Raw genomic sequence first — 20,586 nt, forward strand, 5'->3', positions numbered from 1 at the left:
GTATTTTTGCCAATGCTACATTTCGAGGTTCAGAATTTTGGAATATTTTTGTATAGATGATTGTGAGCTGGACAGCTTCCCAGGACTTAAAGACTTCTGATGAGACTGGTTATGCTATTAATGACTGTGATTTGCTCTAACGAAATTAGGCAACAGAAGATCTGTATAATCCAGCAAAAAAAATATGCTCCAAATGACTAATGCACAATGTTACAATTCATGCATATTGGTAATAAGATCATTCAAGGTACAAGGCAGAATGAAGGATTTTAATATACTAATACAAAAAGTTTATTGACGTGGTTTAGATTTCACATCATGACTAAACTTGAAGAAACCACCACTGTTCACTTTTTGATGCAGTATCACAGAAGGTTACCAAAGTTATCAAAACAGCTATTAAAATACTCCTTTCTTGTCAGCACAATGGTGTCTCTGATCCCAACCAATTGGGCGGCTGAGGCAGGAGAATCACAAGCTCAAGGTCAACCTTGTCAACTTAGTAAGAATCTGTCTCAAAATAAAAACTAAAAAGGATTTGGGATATAGCTCAGTGAGTTCCACAAAAGATAAGGGAGGGTGGGGACACGGCAGTCAACTCTTTCCTTTTCCAACTACATATCTGCTCAAGGCTGTATTTTCTTCTATGATTCAACCAAAACAACCTATCAAAACAGACTGGGCCAGGCATACGCCAGTAATCCCAGCAGATTGGGAGGCTGAGACAGCAGGATCATGAGTTCAAAGCCAGCCTCAGCAATGGAGAGGAGCTAAGTAAGCACTCAGTGAGACTCTGTCTCTAAATAAAAATACAAAATAGGGCTGGGGATATGGCTCAGTGGTTGAGTGCCCCTTAGTTCAATCCCCAGGACTCCCCACTCCCCCCGAAAAAAACACTCTAGATTGAATGGCGACGCAGCTCTAAGAGTCCAGCTATCCTCTATTAAGTCAGATAATAAAAAGATTCTAAAACTTGTGCTACTTTTCTAATTAAAAAATACAGTTCTGTTATTTTAACATGTAACAGTTTTTTTAAAATTATTATTATTAAAATGAGCTATTTTTAATTTTCTTAACTTCAGTTACTTATACTATAAATAACAACAGTCCATAACCCACTCGATAATTTTGAAAAATGCAAACAGGCCCTGAGAATGAAAAGTTCCAAAACTGCTGATATACAGTAATGTGCACAATAAGCTGCTTTTCTCCAGTAGGAAGAAAAGCCAGATTCTTATTAACGGGGAATAATTCACACCAATGTTCCAAAACGGCAAAGCTCTGTGGAGGCAAATATGCTGTGAAGTGGATTAATTGTTGGATTTTAGTCGGTCTGTGCAATGAATTTTCCCCAAAAGACTCTTAGAGAGGGGGAGATAACACTGGGGGTGGGGGAACACATGACTAAAATCTCATGCCTTGAATTTGTCAAATCATCCAACCAGTCTTTCCTGAAAGTCCAGGGTAGTTACAACGTGCAAGTAGGCACTACCTCTACCTGGTACTAACCAACAGTGTTGACCTCCTATCAGATTCTCTTATCTTTTTTTCCAGGGGTAACAGCCTTAAGCAAATCTCAAGACATATTCTGACCACTGAAAGTAAGTTTGAACTCAGAACAAAAAAGTAACAACCTCTGGCCCCACAGGTATATATATATATATATATATATATATATATATATATATATATCTACTTGACCAAAGGTGATTTCCCTGGGTGCCAGTATTTCTTAAATGGCAACTACAGTTTTCAATGTTTTGTTTATTGTGTGATATAAACACTCACATGTGCATTGCTAACTCCCCAGAAAAAGCTAAAATGATTTGCTGAGAGACAAGTTTTCTACCTCAATGAATCATCTATACTTCCTTTTACAACTCTGATTTCCCAGTTGGACATGGGGGTGGCATACCTATATTCCCTGTTATTCTCCTGCCTCAGCAGGAGAATCTCTGTATGCAAGAGATTGAGACCAGCCTGGGCAACAAAGAGACCCCATCTCAACAAATAACCCCCATCCCGGAAATCTCTCTGATCTTCCAATAAAGCTTAGAATATCTGTTTTGTGACTTACCGCACATATTTATCACATCAAATAAAAGACGGCTTCTGGAAGAAGTCATTTCAGAAAGTAAACACAAGGGTCCTCATATATTGCAATACAGCTTTTATTTCAGTCTTGTAGACTCTGGGGTAGAAGGTGGGGAAGAACTAAAATGTCTCAGAAGAGAATATAGTGCCTAATTAAGTTTCAAGCTCTGAATGAGTATCAGATGGCTGGGTAGAGAATAAAGCTCCTTGGAACTAAAGTAATGGGACTGATTCTAAATCCTGGCATCAGATGAATAATAGAAGCCCTGGGGAAAAGACAGCTGAAATTTTTTTTGTGGTACTGGCAGATAAAGAAAGCATAAACTAATTTTCTTTCAAGATTAGTTTACACATGTAGAATTATACCTGTCTAATAACTATATCAGTAGCATGAACAAATTATGTTGTACATAACTGGGGTCCACGTAACCCTTATCAGTTACCAGGTATCACCAAGGCCTCAAGGCTACTACTGGATTATCCTGTCCATTAAGATTTAAATAAAACTGGTACAATTTGCCATTTAATGGGAAAACATGTATCTCATTAACTCCTATAGTCTTGGAGTCTTTCTTTTATTAGCTGCTTCCAGCTTTTTTTAGTTGTTGTTTTGTTCTGATGAATTCCCAATCTCTGTTCTGTGACTCACTCATCTTTAGCACACATTGTATACATACACACTGTTCCATATATTGAGAACCCAATGTATAAAACTCTAGGTTATCCACTTTACACCCATGAGACTGGCAACACTGAAGTCTGCCAACAGAAAGGACTGATGCAAAAGAAACTCACCTGCTGCTAGACTGGTTCAATCACTTCAAAAAACAAAACGACCATATCTTTTTAGGTTAACATTTAAACATATTCATCAAATTCATTCTTAGTTTTTTAAAATAGCTGGTTGTAATCCAAAGGATCATGAATTAATTTAGTGGGTCATAGCCTGTATGTATGCATGCATGCATGCATGCATGTATACATGTGTGTACTGTGGTGCTAGGGACTGAACTCAAGGTCCCCAAGCATGCTAGGCCAGTGCTCAACCACTGAGTTACACCTCCAGCTCTAAAGGTAGTATTAAAAAAAAAACAGAATAGAACACAATGTGACATTTTGCCTCATTACACACTATGTACTGTATTTTACCTTATTCTGTGTAAGTTCAGTAAATTTTGTTTTAGTTGTGAACCCAGTTAGTATGTGTGTACATAAGGCAGTCATAATGAAACTATATTTCTTACTAGGGGGTCACAAAAACTGGACCTGTAGAACTATTTTTCACATGCGCAAGAAACATGCAACAATGTTTGTGGTAGTATTTTTTCCAATATTGGAACTCTAGAAATAACACAGAAGCACACAAAAATTGTGATATATTTGTACAGTAAGATATAATAAAGTATATGAATGTCTGGCACCATGACAATGGATAAATTGTGCTATAATTGTACTATTGTATAATTATCTAGGCAGCTGTTTAAATGGTGAATGAATAAAATAAGTTACATAAAAAAGATATAATAAAGTAATAAATACTAATGAAGTTAAACTGCATCAACATGGATCTAAAAATAACATGACATAGAAAAAAAATCAAAAAAATATATTGTAAACTATCAATTATTTCAAGTTTAAAAACAAGCAAACCTAAATAATGACTATTTAGGGGTACTCACATTAAACGATTAAAAAAAAAACACTATAAAGAAAAGGATGAGAGGGGCTGGGGTTGTGGCTCAGCAGTAGAGTGCTCGTCTAGCAAGTGTGAGGCCCTGGGTTCTATCCTCAGCACCACATTAAAAAAATAAATAAATAAAAATAAAGGTATTGTGTCCAACTACAACTAAAAAATAAACATTAAAAAAAAAAAGATGAGAATGATAAAATTAAGATGGTGCCGGGCCTGGTGGCATATGCCTGTAATCCCAGCAGCTTGGGAGGCTAAAATAGGAGGATTGAAAGCTCAAAGCCAGCTTCAACAACTTACTGAGACCCTGTACCAAAATACAATATAGCTGGGCATGGCAGCTCACGCCTGTAATCCCAGCGGCTGGGGAGGCTGAGGCAGGAAGAGATTTCAAAGCTATCCTCAGCAAAAAGTGAGGCACCAAGCAATTCAGTGAGACCCTGTTTCTAAATAAATACAAAATAGGGTTAGGGATATGGCTCAGTGGTCAAGTGTCCAAGTTCAGTCCCCTGGTACCCACTCCCTCCCGAAAATAAATAAATTAAAAAAAATAAATAAAAAGGGCTGCAGATGTGGCTCAGTGGCTGAATGCCCCTGGGTTTAATCCTTGGTACCAAAAAAAAAAGGGAACCAGTATTTGGATGGGAAATGACTTCATGTCTAGAGGCAAGAAAACAATCAAGAGTGGGCTAGGGATGTAGTTCAGTGGTAGACTGATTGTCTAGCATGTGCAAGGCCCTGGGTTCAATCACCAGCACAAAAACAAAAACTAAATAACAATAAACAAGGCCATCCTGGTATTTTAAGTAACCAGAAAGCAAGAATACTTTTTATTTCTCCCAGTACACCAAGGATTAAAGCTAGGGGCCCTCTACCACTGAAATATTATCCCCAGTCCTTTTTATTTTTTGAGACAGTGTCTCACTAATTGCTTAGGCTGGCCTTGAACTTATGCTTCTCCTGCCTCAGACTCCTGAGCAGCTGGGACTACCAATATGACTGTCATAATCAGCGCTGAAAGGACAAAGAGGTCAGCTCAATGACAATGCTATTAGCTAGACAGTGACAATCTAAACATCAAAAAATAACTACGGTTAACTGAAATGAATTGTGTAAAAATGAGTGAGCACCACAGAGGGTTAAAAATAGGTTTGTCTACACTGGAAAGGGATAGTAGTTCTCTTTCTCCATCTCCAAAACCTCCTGAGGGAACATGAAGTAAGGACAAACAGAAGAGAGCTCTTTTTTAAATTAACTGTTGAAAATCAAGATAACTGAAAATCTACCATCAGATTACCCCCAAACAGACAGTAGTGCTTTGTAATAACTGTATTTATATTTTAACAGTTAAGGTATTTTAAAGTGTTTAAAAGAACAAGCCATATTATATATCAGTTCACATTTAATATTTAAGCAACATTAATTTCTAATAGACAAATAAACTAGACATTAAACATACCACAAATATGTCACAGGGAAGATGTTAAGAAGATACACACAAGACTTCTTCCTTTTAAGAGTAATAGTAAAAAATAGTGGTTGAAACCTATTCTCTAGAAATGTTATTTAATTTCTTGCACAGTAAGATGCATTTTGGCTATCCTGTCAGACATACCCATTCATTTCTCAATTTTCTTCCTATAAATCAATTCATTAACCAACAAATATTTATTGCATGCATATTTTTAACATAAGTTGTTCTAATTGTTGCAACTGGGTTCCCACTGTCTGGTGCTTACAGCTTCATCATATAAACGTGGCTCTGCACACATTAACAATACCTGACCATTGCCCAGTAATGCAGACTTTGAGAGGTAAAATACTGGGTTCAAGTCATTGATTCAGGTCTCTATTAATGTGTTCCAGACATTAACATCAGAACTAGACTGCTGTCAATGTCACAGATTTTGCTGCTTTGGGACAAGAGATCCAGAAAGAACTAAAACTATAATTTTAAAACAGAATATTTGGTCAGATAAAAAAAATAAGTAAATAAAATTTAAGAAGGGTTAACCTTTTGAGAAGCTAAGAGAATGAAAAAAAAAATCTGATTTTTATAATACACAATAGAACTGCCAAGGCACCTGTACTCTCCATAAATATACTATAGAAAATAACTCAGAACACACGAACATGTTCTCTACTTGTCTGGTTTCTTTTGGAATTTCTCAATGTCTGTTTCCTCTTTGTTCCCCTGGTTTCCTTGTATTTGTTCTCAGAACTTTTGTTATTTCTTTGCTCTCTTCCTTCTCCTATTCCGCAGCGTGCTGGAAGCATGGCCTAAGAAAAACAAGCAAAAGAGCCTATCTTGACCACAATTGTCAGATCTATAGGAAATCATTTGTAGGACGTGTAGAAAAAAACAAAGAATTCAATGAAGTTATTGGTTCCCTTAGGTGCTTTCACTACCATCAAACAGCTAGTTCCTCCACTGTAGGATCTATCAAACTAGGTGAGGTTAGAATGGGACAGTTCTGGGTCAGTACTGTCATCTTGTGTTTGTACTGTCTGTCCTACAGTCTTCCAGACAAAGAACCAAACCAAGGTTTGCCTACAGGCAATACTCTATTTTGGGTACAGAGGGAGGACCAGACTACAGCTCTAGGAGTTCTGATACCTTCACTGTGGTGAAAACCCACAAGAATCAAATTTAAAATTCAGTATATTCCTCTCTTAAAGGGTCAAATTCCTGTCCTCCAGGAAATGTAACATGGATTTTCTTGGATATATCCAATTGTTTTACTCCTAAATGTATGATTATATTTGGCTTACTTTAAAAAAAATAATATTTAGACTTTATTAAAATTAAAATTTTCTGCTCTACAAAAGACACTGTTGACAGAAAATGCAAGCAATGGACTGGAAGAAAATATTTATCTTAAAACTCAACATTTCACCAAAAAAGATATATGAATGACAAAAAACATAAAAATGTTCACCATTATATTCACCAGAGAACTGCAAATTAAACTAACAATGAGATACTACTATAAAACTATTGTAACAGCTAAAATCCAAAACATTGACAATGCCAAATGCTGGCAGGGACGTGGAACAAGAGGAGCTCTTATTCATTGTTCATTAAGAATGCCAAAATGGTACCAGATGCTTTGTAAGACATTAAGGCAGTTTCTTTTTTTATTTTTTTAAATTGGTTCTTTTTAGTTATACATGACAGTAGAATCCATTTTGATATAATCATATGAGTATTCTAATTAGGATCCCATTCTTGTGGATAAATATTTGACTTTCTTCTGAAACCACCATAAAATCCTTCTGATAAATAATTCTATAAATAAAAAAAGATGCTGTCAAAAAAGGTATGCTGATTTGGGGTTTAGAAAATACACTCATGATAGCCCAAGAAAACAGGCACCACAAGAATGAACCAATCTTAAAGACATACTCCTCATTTCTTCACTTACAAGCAAACCTAAGTATTGTGTAAGGAAAAGGATTATTTCACACTGCAATTTCCCTTCCCCGGATACTAGGCAAACCCTCTGCCTGTTTTATATAAAACAAGTGCTAATTTTTAAAAAATATTTATTTTTTAGTTGTAGTTGGACACAATACCTTTATTTATTTATTTTTATGTGGTGCTGAAGATAGAACCCAGGACCTTGCACGTGCTAGGTGAGCCACTGTGCCACAACTCCAGCCTCAGTGCTAATTCTTTTTAAAAACAATATTACAGGGAAATGGAGAGGCAAAGGCAGGAAGCTTCTGAATGAACTTTAATGGCTGTAGCAAGAGCACCAGCTGAGATTTTTTTAGGATGGCAGGGGTAGATCTTGTGGCAATGGGTGGCCTTAAGTTTGCAAGGAAACTGTCTGCTCTGAAATCCAGCCACTGGCCTTCTACTGGAAGAATCACATTTGGCCAACTTCATTCAGGCACAAGAAAGCATTTGGTATAATGCTCTTTTTTTTATTTTTTTGCTATTGAAGTTTATTATTTAACAAAAAGTTTAATATGAAAATGTACATGACCTAATTTTCAAGTCATAGTTAAACAGGGCTTCTGGAGGGAGGACAAGGATTTCTCTGCTGAACAGCCGTTATTTATACTCATTCTAAGGCTTCTAACATGATGATACTGTTTCCTCATATTACCACCATTCCAATATTGTTCTGTTGTCCACTAGTTGCCATCTCCACACATTCATCTATTACAAGATTCATGAAGGGATCAAATCCCCACAATATTCTTGGACATGTCTGCCACATTTAATTTCAATGATAACTTCTTGTCCATAATTTTTTCAGCTCGGGAGGGTGAGCTGCTCATATTGTCTACTCTGCAGACTCAGAGATGTTTTGAAACGGTGGTATAATGCTCTTTATTCTGGCACTGGAGTCAGGGCTTACAAAGCCAATGAGGTCTTCTGGGGGAAAAAAATGCTAATTTTGTTTATCTAGAGAAAAACACAACAAATCAAAGAACGAATAGGAATTTTTAAAATAGCAAAAAAAACTGTGCTTAAAAGTCAGCATAAGAGAACCACTTTGTGGTCCCCTCTTGTGAAACCTGACTTCCTAAATTGTTTATTACTATTGACTGCTCATCTAGCACACCACCTATAAGGAACCAGTACAAACGCTGCAATCACTAACCTATGCTAAAAAGGTGTTTGGGTAAGACATCTGTTTCTGGCAACTATCCAGAATTGCTCAGCACTGACAAATGGGAAACTGGTACAAATTCCCACAGATCCTCAATCATTCATTCATCCAGTATAACCAACTATTACGAACCAAGTCCTGAATGAAGAATAGTGAGCAAAGAGATTTGACTTATGCTCCCACAGAGTTAACAGTCTAGAAGGAAAGAAAGGAAGTGAAAAAAAAAATACACACATACACAATAAAAGAAAACAGGGGCAGTGAGAGTTAATGATAGTGGAAACCTAACCCAAATGGGAGAGGTTTCTCCAATGTACTTCTCCCTATCCCATATGTTTTTGCAGTGCTGGGAACTGAACCCAATGCTCTACCACTGAGCTACATCTCTAGCCCCTAAAGTAAAATAACTTAAAAAAAAAAAAATCTAACTTTTTGAGAAGGAAGATAAGGACTTTAATAGTTTACCTTTTAAAAATAATAATTAATGTACAAGGCAAAATATTCAAAATATTCAAGAAGAGTCAGACTCCAGTCTACTCTCAGCTACCAAATTCTCGTTCTCCTGAAACAAATATTATGCTTAGCTGATTGAGAATCCTTCAAGGGATATACCAAACCTACAGTACTCAAAATGTGGTTCAGGGATCCCTGAGAGACCTGAGAATTTTTTCAAGAAGTTGAAGAGGTTAAAACAATTTTAATGACAACACTAAGACACTATTTACCCTTCTCTTTCACATTCTCTAAAGTATACAGGAGTGTTTTCCAGAGTCCCATGATTGGTGACAATATCAGCAAGGGTCCATGTGAAGTGGCTATGAATGTTGGCTACCTTCTGAAACATCATACAGCTGTTGGTCCTGCACAGTCTACTAAGATAGATATTAAAGAAACTTGTTAAAAATGTAAGATGCACTCTCCTTACCAAATTCCCTTTTCATTTTAGAAAATATACTTATTTTTTCACAAAATTATGCTATTTATGTTAACATATAATGAACTTACTACTGTTACTTGAAAATCAATATTTTAAGTTTCTCAGCTTTAATTTCTAATACGGTAAAATGTCAGTAGGCATCAAAAGCTCTTTGGAGTCCTTTATAGTTTATATGGATGCAAAATAGTCCGACTAAGACAAAATAGTTTGAGAACCACTAATCTAAGCACTTATAAATGTATGTCAATTGTTCATTTTTTTAAACCCTGCTAAATACTAGTTACCTAATATACTGTTTTGGTAGATATTTCTGAGAATGGTTATTTACTTATTTATTTTTATAGGGCTGGGGATCAAACCCATAGTCTTTCACACATGATGGGAAAACCCTCAACCAGTGAGCTACATCTCTAGGCCTTTAATTTTTTTAAATTTTGAGACAGGATCTCACTAAGTTGCCCAGGCTAGCCTTGAGCTTTTCAATCTTCCTGACTCAGTCTCCTGAATAGGTCATGAGAGTTTTAAATGGATGGGTGCTGAGAAGGAAACCAAGTTACTTACTTGTGGCTATGATCTGTTGTGAATTACCTGGCCATCAATACAATACAAAGTCGGCCAAGGTGACTGGCTAGTTATTTTTCCATCTCCCCTTAAATATTTAGTGGATTAATACAAGGAGTTACTCTAAGCCTTTAAAGAGCCTACAAATCAGAAAGCAATGATAATTTAGATGTAATATTTGAAGTTGAATAACAAGGTTAAACATTTATCCATGATGTAAGAATAAGAGAAAAGCTATTATTAAATGGAATAACATGGTAATGGAGTAGGGTGTTTTTTTTGGACAAATCCTCCCCTGACGCATAACAATTATAAACTCCAGCTAACACACAGAAAACACAGGTTTATTTAAAGGCACTGGAGAGCAACCAAAGACAGGTAGAAAGTGGAGTGGGATCAGCCCTGAGGAATTGGGGACTGACTTTTTGAGATCTGACCGACTGCCTGTGGTACAGAGGGGCTGGATTCAAGCTGAAACCTGATTCTCCATGACTTGAGGAGACGGTACTGAATCTGGCTGTCAAAACAGCTGGAAAGTAAGGTGGGAAATCCTAACTTGATCAGAAGGTGTACAATCTATAGCCTATTACAGGAGATATACACGGCTAGAAAAGGCATGGAAAGATGCTCAACATCAGTAGACATTAGAGAAATGTAACTTAAATATAATGAGGTACCCCTACAAACTTGCTAGACCAAAAGGATTGACCCCATAAGATGTTGGTGAGAAAGTAGACAAATGGAAACACTTGTACATTGTGGTCAATATGTAAACTGGTGAGGCCACTTTGGCAAACAACTGGAACATTTTTAAAAACATAAATTTATCATATGTCAAGTAATTCCACTCCTTGTTATCAAACCTAAAGAAATGAAAACATGTCTATACAAAAATTCATACAGAAAATGTTCACAGCAGCATTATTAAAAACAACAGCCAACAAGTAGAAATAACCCCAATGACTGTCCATCAATGAATAAATAAAATCATTATAATGGAATGTTATTTAGCAATAAAAAAGAATGGATTATTGATATGTATTATACCATGGATGAACTCAAAAACATTAAAGTAAAAGAAACTAACAAAGACTATATAGTATGATTCCAATTGAATGAAATTTCCAGAAAAGGCAAATCTACAGAGACAGAAAGTAGATTAGAAGTTGTCTGGTGTTGAAAATAAGAGCAGAAATTGACTGTAAGAGGGCAGAAAAGAACTTTATGGGGAATAGAAATGTTCTAAAACTGATTTATGAATGAAGGCTACAAATGTTAAAAATTTACTAAAAATCATTAAACTATTACAGGCTTATAGTAGACGAATTTTAGGAGTATGCTAAATTATCCCTAAAAAAATGCTGTTAAAAAAAAATGCTGGAGAAAGATGTAGGGTAAGGAAGGTAAAATGAGACTTAAAAGGTTTATCAGTCAAATGTAACATATGGACCTTATTTACATCCTTACTCAAGCAAACTTGTCAGAGAAAACATCAATTTTTGATAAATCAAGGAAATATGAGCACTGAATGACTATTTGACATCAAGCGATTATTGTTTGTTTTGTTTTATTTTGTTTTCCTTGTACTACAGATTGAACCCAGGGGTGCTCTACCACTGAGTCATACCCTTGAGTCCTTTTTACTTTGATTTTGAGACAGGGTCTTGCTAAGCCCAGGCGATTTTGAACTTGGGATCCTCCTGTCTCAGTCTCCTAAGCATGCACCACTGTATCCAGTACCTCAGTATAGTTTTTGAAGGTAAAATGAGACTAACCTCACTAGGCATAGAAGAATTAAAAAAAAAAAATTGTGGAATAATAATAAAAGTAGTACAAAGCACATACTGCTTTGGAGAATTCTAATTTGTGCTTCTGCTCTAGATTTATCTAGGCTCATGGCTTTGTAGCAGGAGCTACTTATTCTCCAATGATCTAAACATAGACTATTGCTAGAGATATACATGCCCCCAAGCTTGTTTCTTCTGATGAAATAGAAAAAGCAATATTACAAATGTGTCTACTGGATCTACAAAGGCCATTGAAAAAGAATTGTATTAAGGCCAGTCGATTCTCTGCCACTCAGAGCCTCAAGATAAGTGAAAGGAAGCAGATCAGATCAAGTCTTCAAACTGGCCTACTTTCTTTCTTTTTTAAAAACTATATTTTATTTTTTTATGTGGTGCTGAGGATCAAACTTAGGGCCTCACGCATGCTAGGTGAGCACTCTACCTCCGAGCCACAACCCCAAGCCCCAAACTGGCCTACTTTCTTTTGACCCACTTAAAAAAAAAATTATACAAATCCACATAAACTCCAAATCTACAATATCTCTTGAAAAAACCATAAAATATGGTAATGTTTCCATGTGGCAAAAACTGGCTATTAGATTTTGGAACTGGTGTAGTGGTGCATGCCTATAATACCAGATGCTTGGGAGGCTGAGTTAGGAAAATCCTAAGTTCTAGGCCAGATCCAGCAGTTTAGTGAGATTCAGTCTCAAAATTTAAAAAAAAAAAATTTTTTTAAAGAGTTAAGAAATATATCTCAGTGGTAAAGTACCCCTGGGTTCAACCACCCCCAGTTTAAAAATGACACTGGAGTTGGAGGACCCCTGTATAAAACTGACATGAAGACAAACACATGTTCCCTATATTTGTTAAGCAGGTAATATTAATTTAATTGCAACAAGTGTATGTGTGTGAGTGTGTATGTGTGTGTGCGTGCGCACGCGTGCATGCAGGGGGAAAAGGTGCCTCTTAAAATTATTTGCCTTTTTGGGGACTGCTTTATTACATGCATCTTTAATATTTTATTTATATGTCTTAAGAGCTTTTAATTGTCACTAGGCTCATAACAGTCCATGGCTCTTGCTAAACAAAATTCAAGATTCATTTGCAAAAGAACCTGCCTGCTACAAAATTTAAGACAGAACTTACCTTTCTTTATTAGTTTATTCATTTTATCAAATATCTCCTATATAAACATATACTGTGCCATGTGCAACAAAGGCCAATTCCAGAATGATAAAAAACAAACTAAATATCTTCATGGGTTTCACTGCAGTGCTTAACAAGGTTTCTCAACCCTGTCACTATTGACATTTCGAAGGGGAGAACTCTGTTGTAGGGAGCTGTCCTTTGTACTGTAGAATATTTAGCAGCATCTCAAACACTTAGAATCTAAAGGCCAGTTACATTCCCTATCCTGCTCTGGTTATGACAACCACAAATATCTCCAGACACTGCCAAATGTCCCCTAGGATATGCTACAAACTGAAACAATAATATACAGCTTCATAAGTATCTCTCTCACTCTGTCTGTAAAATAGTCAAACACTAGCTAATATCATTTTTGTGTGTATGATGTTGAGGATACAAACCAGGGTCTCACACATGGTAGGCAAACACTCTACCACTGAGGATAATATCTTAAGTAAATGAAACTGTGGGCATTTAAAAAATACTATGTCAAAGCAAATTAAGACACTAAATAATGTCTCTATGAAATCATATTTTTTTGAAACAGACTGCATGAAAAAGGAATTATGATTTTTATTTTACAACCAAATGAATCATGCAAAGCAACAATAAGAATCAGGCAAGTCTGGGGCTAGAGTTGTGGCTCAGCAGTAAAGTGCTTGCCCAACACATGTGAGGCCCTGGGTTCAATCAGCAGCACCACATAAAAAAAAAATATAAACAAATAAAATAAAGGTATTCTGTTCAATAAATAAATATTTTAAAAGAAAAGGAAATAGTGTTCTCTAGTGGGAAATTAAAAAAAAAAAAAATAAAGAATCAGGCAAGTCTGCCCAAGTCAAAAGCACAGACAAGTGCACTCTACCTACTTCCCTTCCCAGAAGCCAGCAATACTTACAATGGGGATCATCTTCCCTCTACTGTAAGATAAATCTTAAAGAGACTCAAATAATAACTATTAGCAGGGTTTTAATCTGAAGAGTTGGAAAAAGAGCTAAGAATGTCCAAGTTAATCAAAAAAGAAAAACTCAAAACTATCTACTGGTACCAAAATTTGAATGTATACATGTTTGTTTTTTTTCCTTTTCTTAATTTTTTTTGTAGTTGTAGATGGACAGAATGCCTTATTTATTTTTATGTGGTGCTAAGGATTGAACCCAGTGCCTAACATATGCTAGACAAAGCTCTCTGCTCCTGAGCTACAGCCTCAGCCCATATATATTTTATTATCTATTTGTGAATAACCACACTAAACAGCAGTAACACTCCCACAATTATTATAAGACTGTTGACCAATCTCAGTAAAATGTCAACTGCTGCCAAAGGATCCAAATCAGTGGGACTTTCCAGTTCTCTAAGGAAGCAATGCAAGATTGTCTGCAAAATGGTTCCAGAACCCAACCCATACTAGAAATTAAAAGTAAAAACAGATGAAGCTCTGGGCATCAAATAGCTCCATGAAAGAATCAACAAAATCTAAGTGACTACTCTAGCTGTGTCTCAATTCAGAGTTTCAGGTCTGGAAATCCATTTATTTTCTCAACTGTTTGGAAAGTTCATTCAATTTTTCCTTCCAAGTTTTGTTTCATGGAAGAAAAAACCATCATCTCTCTCTCTCTCTCTCTCTCACACACACACACACACACACACTCTGAATGCCTGTTTCAATTCTAAATAAACCAGAACATGTGTCAGGGAGGGTATTAAAAAAGCCTCAGCAAGGAACATTTTAGTTATGTTCCAAGGACAAACTGTTAGCTGAAAAGGAAAATTAACTTTACCAACTGTATGAGAAAGAAAAAAGCTTGTGACCTTGCTGATTTAAAGGCATTTCCAGGCATGGAATCAGACCATAGCTTTAATTCCTGGTGTAGGAACTGAACCACTCTGGCCTGAAGATGAAGTGGTGACAGTGTGCTTGACACACCTCTCTTGGAGCAGCTGCTCCCATCTGTCCACTTTCCCTCCTTCTAAAAGCTCCTGCAAGGTTGGGTTTATCCAGTTAACATGTGCTAAGTGAAAAGGCGGCACATTTCATAGGCCACAGCTATGAAAATAACACAACTACTTCAACACTTCCACAAGCAAGTGAAATCAGCCAAAGTATATTTAAATAATTTTATTCATTCTTGCTAAAGTTTACCAATATCTTTCTCTTATGGGACCTTCTTCCCACAGGAAAAAAAAAGCAATGCTGGGGATTGAATCCAGGGATATGCTAGGCCAACACTCTACCACTGAACTACATCCCCAGCCCTGATTTTGTTAAATGGAGAAGGGGATTACATACACATATACATCCATATACATTCATATACATGCTTAGGGAAAGGTCTTCAACAAATCTGTATAACAGGAATACGGGAGCCATATACATAATTTATAAATTTATAGTAGCATGTTAAATAATATGAAAGTGAAAATATATTTAATCCTTTATTTAATCCAATAAATCCAAAATGTTGCTTCAACAAAGGAACTGATATAAAATTACTGACAGCTTGCTTATTATTTTTTTTCTTACTAATTCTTCACACCTTAGTGTGGTTTTTACACTACACACCTCAAAATTCAGACTAACCTCATTTCAAGTGCTTAATAGCTACATAGGGTCAGTGACAAAGGAGGCCTAAAAAATAAACACTGAACTATTAACTTCCATTTTGTTTTCCGTGCCTTTCTGGGTCGTTATTTATTTATTTATTTTTTGTGGTGCTGGGGATTGAACCCAGGGCCTCATGCATGTGAGGCAAATACTCTACCAACTGAACTGTATCTCCAGCCCTTCACTGTTAAAGGGTTAGGGATGTAGCTCAGTGGTAAAGCACCCCTGGGTTCAATCCCAGTACCCCAAACTAAAAATTTAAACATAAAAACGACCCTTAGTTTAAAAAAGAAAAAAGAAAGAAAAAAACTTCTTAACCTCAGGTTAGGCAGATTTCTTAGGATTCACCAAGCATAAAAAAGATACAAATCCCATCAAAATTGAATTTTTTTTGCCCATATAAACACTTCAGGGGAAAAAAAAAAAAGGCAAGACAGGGACTGACAAAAATTCACAGCATTTATATCTGACAAAGCACTCTCAGGCCCACAATATATAAAAAACTACAAGTCAACAAGAGAATGACAACCCAATAAAAATGGGTAAGACTGAGACAATGCAAAATTTTACATATAAAATTTGCAAAAGATTACATATAAATGAAAAGATATATAATCATTAGTATTCAGAGCAATGCAAACTAAAACCACAGGAGACATTATTTTTGCACTTACTAAAAACAAACAAACAAACAAACAAACAAACCCCGACAACACTACACATAGATAAGGATATGGACTAAGTGAAAATCTTAGGCATCAGAAATAGGAAAATGAAACAATATGACTACCTTGGAGATCTGTTTGGCAGTTTGTTATAACATTAAGTGCACATCTACCCTGTGACCCAGCAAATCCATTCTTAAGCATTAAATAAATACACCTAAAATAAATAAAAACCTATGTCTTCAAAAAACAATGCATAGGCCCATCAACAGAATATAAAAAGAAATGAACTGCTAATATACATAGCAATGTGATAAATCTCAAAACTATGTTGATTGAAAGAAGACAGGCACAAAAAGCTAAACAATACATGATTTGATTAACATTAAGTTCTGGAACAGGCAAAATTAACCTACCATAATGAAAATCCTTTTCTGGGGTGATGTCACCATGCTATACCTTACTTTAGCTTGTGGCTACATGGATGTATACAATTGTACAAACTCACGGAACTTAATGGTTCTATGATAACTAATCTATCTCTTCTCATGAAAATCAAATGCTAGGGGAATCAAAAAAGTAGTACTTCATAGATGCTACTTGATACATGACAAATAGATTAAAACTGAGAAACTAATGCAGCTTGAAGGAGAATTATCATTAAAATGCTCTTCATCATTTTAATACTATATTGATGTGAGTTCACACATCTCTGTATTTTTGATATAGTTTATCATTTATAAATAAGACAAAGAAATACTATAATTAAGATGATATATCCTTGTCTCTTTGAAACCTTGTTTTTTGTTTTTTTAAAGTAACTCAAACCTTTTCTTCAGGATTTCTAATGAACATCTATAATAACAAGGCTACCAGGTCAAGTAACCAGAAAAGGGGGAAAAAAGAAAAAAAAAGATATGGTGGCAAAGAGAAGACACTAAGTAGGAGAGAAGATTTAAAAAAAAAAAAAAAAAAAGGCTTCTTGTGTTTAAGTACAATCTAGTAAGTTTAGTTCCACAAGGGGAAAGACATGAAGCTACTATATGCTCAGAACTAAAAATCAGGGGAACCACTGAAAAAGGTCAACATTTTATACCTCCTCCTCCCTAGCCAGTAAAAGTCACAGAAAATCACTTAAAGCAACAAACAGGGAGTCACTCCAAATCATCTTAGCAATAAACAGAATACCAGGCCAAATGGCAGTAAGTTAAGCTCAAGTCCCTGTAATGTCCCTTCCATCTCTTCCATCTATTCTACCCAGCACCAGTCACAGCCTGAACAAATTAGTAATGGGGTATATCATACATCAAAATCCCTTAGATACATTTTAACCAATGCTGAATGGGAGAAAACAAACGAATTGGCTTTCCTGTTATCCAGAAGGCAACCCAGCAAAGTACATGAAAAGCTGAGGGAATACCATGTGTTTCCTGACTAGGAAACAGGGCTCCCGGGCAAATGGCAGGGCTTCTGCATACTCCACAAGGATGTGCATTGTGAAATACACTGCTGTGGGAACAACACTTCTATGAGAGGACAAGTCAACCTGAAATAAAGGAAATAGCAGGAATTGCAAAATAGGTTCTTGTGGAATGAGTAAGAAACTTTCCACATGTCTATGCTTGAACTCTGGCATGATTAAGCTGAAATAAAATGTCATTCTAATCATATAAGAAGATATTACACAGTCTGTTTCCGGGTTTAGTTACTTCCTGAACTCAAGCTGTGGAACCCAAACCACTACCCTGCTGTTGAGATTATAACTGACAGGAGAATACACATAAGCAAAAAAATAAGAATTAAATCTTAACAGATCCAAATTTATTCATTAGTTTTTTTAAAAAAAATGTGGTGCTGGGAACCAAACCCAGGGCCTAGCGCATACTAAGCACATTCTCTGCCACCTAGCTACACCCTCAGCCTTACCCATTACTTTTTTGTGTGTGGTGCTGGGGATCTGAACCCAGGGCCTTGTGCATGCGAGGCCAAGTACTCTACCAACTGAGCTATATCACCAGTCCCTTATGCATTACTTTTTAAACATAATCACCATTAATAAAAGCTATTCATTTACTCATTCATTTAAATACTTGTAAGTTATTTACCACACACCAAGTTGGACAAACAAAGAAAAGATAAGATCTATGCCCTCAAGCTCACAGTGCAGTGGGGAAACTAACAGGTAAGCCAACTGGGAGTTCAGTTGAGTAATTACAATAAACACTACTAAGTGCAGTTCTAAAGGAATACTAGAGTTTTTAGATGTAAAACAGACCAACTGGCTAATTTAGACAGAAAAGGAATTTATTATAAGATATTGGAGTAATAAAAAGAGATACTGGGCTTTCTAAGCGTACTGAAACATACAAGGTAAGGCCATCTCCTGGGACCACAAAACTAATGCAAACAAATTCAAAAGAGTCGAAATCTTAAAAGAGTATGTTCCCCCAATGATAATGTATTCAAACTAAAAAGGAACAGTAGAAAGACAACAGAAAAAATTTTAAACACTAGGAAATGAAGTTATACACTTTTAAATAATTCATGTGCCAAAGACAAGTCTCAAGGGAAATTTTAAAAATATAATTAATAGAATAAAAATAAGACTAATGTATCAAAATTTGTGAAACAGAGATGAAACAAGCAAGAAGGAAATTTATAGTGCCAAATACTGTTAAAGAGAAAAAGTCTCCAATCAATAATCTCGGCTCTCTCTCAAGGAACCTAGTAAAAGGAGAATAACACATAGGTCAAGTATCCCCTATCTAAAATGCCTGGGACTGGAAGTGTTCCAGATTTCAAAATAATAAAAAAAAATTTTTAAAAAGAATATTTGCATAGAGTTTACCAGTTGAGCATCCCTCATCTAAAAATCCAAAATCTAAAATGCGTTAAAGTTTGAGACATTTTGAGCACCGATGCTTTTTGGATTTTGATTTAGGTTTTTGGATAAGGAATGCTCAACCTATGTAAGCAAAGCAAGCAAAAAGTAAGAAAATAATAATAACAGAGTAGAAGTCAGTGAAACTGAAGACAAAGACAGGAGGGGGAAATTCTCTGAAAACATAATAAAACCAACAAGAGTCTATCAGACTGACAAAAAGAGAGGACACAAATTACTAGTATCAGAAATGAAACAGGATATCATTTACAGACATCAAAAGACAGTGAGAGAATACTTTGAAGAACTCTACCCACTAATTTGACAACCTATACAAAGCCCACAAATTACCACAACATACCCTTATGAAATAGAGAATTTGAAGAGCCCTAAAACTATAAAGGAAACAGAATCTGTCGTTTAAAAACTCCCCCAAAGGAAATTTCTATATTAGTGGTTGCCAGAGATTAAGGAGGGGAATTAAGGAGCTATAAAACTGAAACATAAGGGATCCTAGTGGAGATGAAAATGTTTTGTACCTTGACTGTATCAACCTCAACAGCCCAGTTGTTCTATTAAGATGGCACTTTAGGGGGAAACTGGGTCAAGGATGCAAGGGATCTCTGTTATTTTATAACTGTGTAAGTCAATAATCTCTCAAAATAAAAGTTTGTTTTTTTTTTTTTTTTTTTAAAGGTATTGGTTTACTTAAAAAATCTAGGAGGACTTAAGAATCAAGTTCAGAGACCAAATCAATGACCTAAATCATATGCAGACCTAGGCAGCCAGCACCCTCAAGGGCCCAAGAAAATTTTCAGTGTTCCTTCCCTCTGCCTCACCAGCCCCGGACTCAAAGTCCTAGGTTGAGGTGTAATGTTAAAGCTGAGGACCGTGAGTGACTAAGAACTAGATGCAAAGGAGCTGGGAAATCAAATATTTTGATTCATGCCTCCTGCGCCCATCAAGAGTGGCATCTATGAGGTTTCTTGAAGATTTCTAAAGGAGTCAGATGTTAAACAAACAAAAAGGTTCCAATAATGAGAGGTAAAGATTTTCAAGAGACATTAAAAAGAAGCCAAATAGAATTTACATAGACTGATATGGATGAAGGGAGTTTCAAGCAAGCAAATTCATGTTTTAGAGTTAAATATTCTTAGGGTTGGGGGTGTAGCTCAATGGTGAGGCATTTGCCTAGCATGCATGAAGCCCTGGTGTGATCCCCCAGCACCACCAAAAAAAAAAAAAAAAAAAAAGGGAGCTGGGGTTGTGGCTCAGCGGTACATCGCTCGCTTAGCATGTGAGAGGCCCTGGGTTCGATCCTCAGCACCACATAAAAATAAATAAATAAATAAAATAAAGGTATGTGTCCAACTATAACTTAAAAAAATCTTGGGTATTTTGTTTCTAACTAGAACAGAGAAAAACAGCAGAGGGTACAATGTAAATATAGCTCAAAAGAGAAGAAAAGCAACAAAAATTTAAGTTATAAAATATTTTAATGATGAAAATCAATAGGGCTTGGCTAGAAGAAGCTCCTCACATTGCTCAAG

The 20,586-nt window shown here is 35.9% G+C and overlaps 1 protein-coding gene and 1 pseudogene across 3 annotated transcripts in view; both read right to left on the minus strand.

Annotated features, from left to right (window-relative positions):
• Tmem170a (transmembrane protein 170A) overlaps nucleotides 1–20,586 on the minus strand; it is a 129,551-nt gene that overhangs the window by 45,569 nt on the left and 63,396 nt on the right. The window lies entirely within an intron of this gene.
• LOC139702704 (small nuclear ribonucleoprotein G pseudogene) lies at nucleotides 7,431–8,609 on the minus strand (annotated as a pseudogene).

Source organism: Marmota flaviventris, chromosome 18 (genome assembly GCF_047511675.1).
Source record: "Marmota flaviventris isolate mMarFla1 chromosome 18, mMarFla1.hap1, whole genome shotgun sequence".
Classification (NCBI taxonomy): Eukaryota; Metazoa; Chordata; class Mammalia; order Rodentia; family Sciuridae; genus Marmota; species Marmota flaviventris.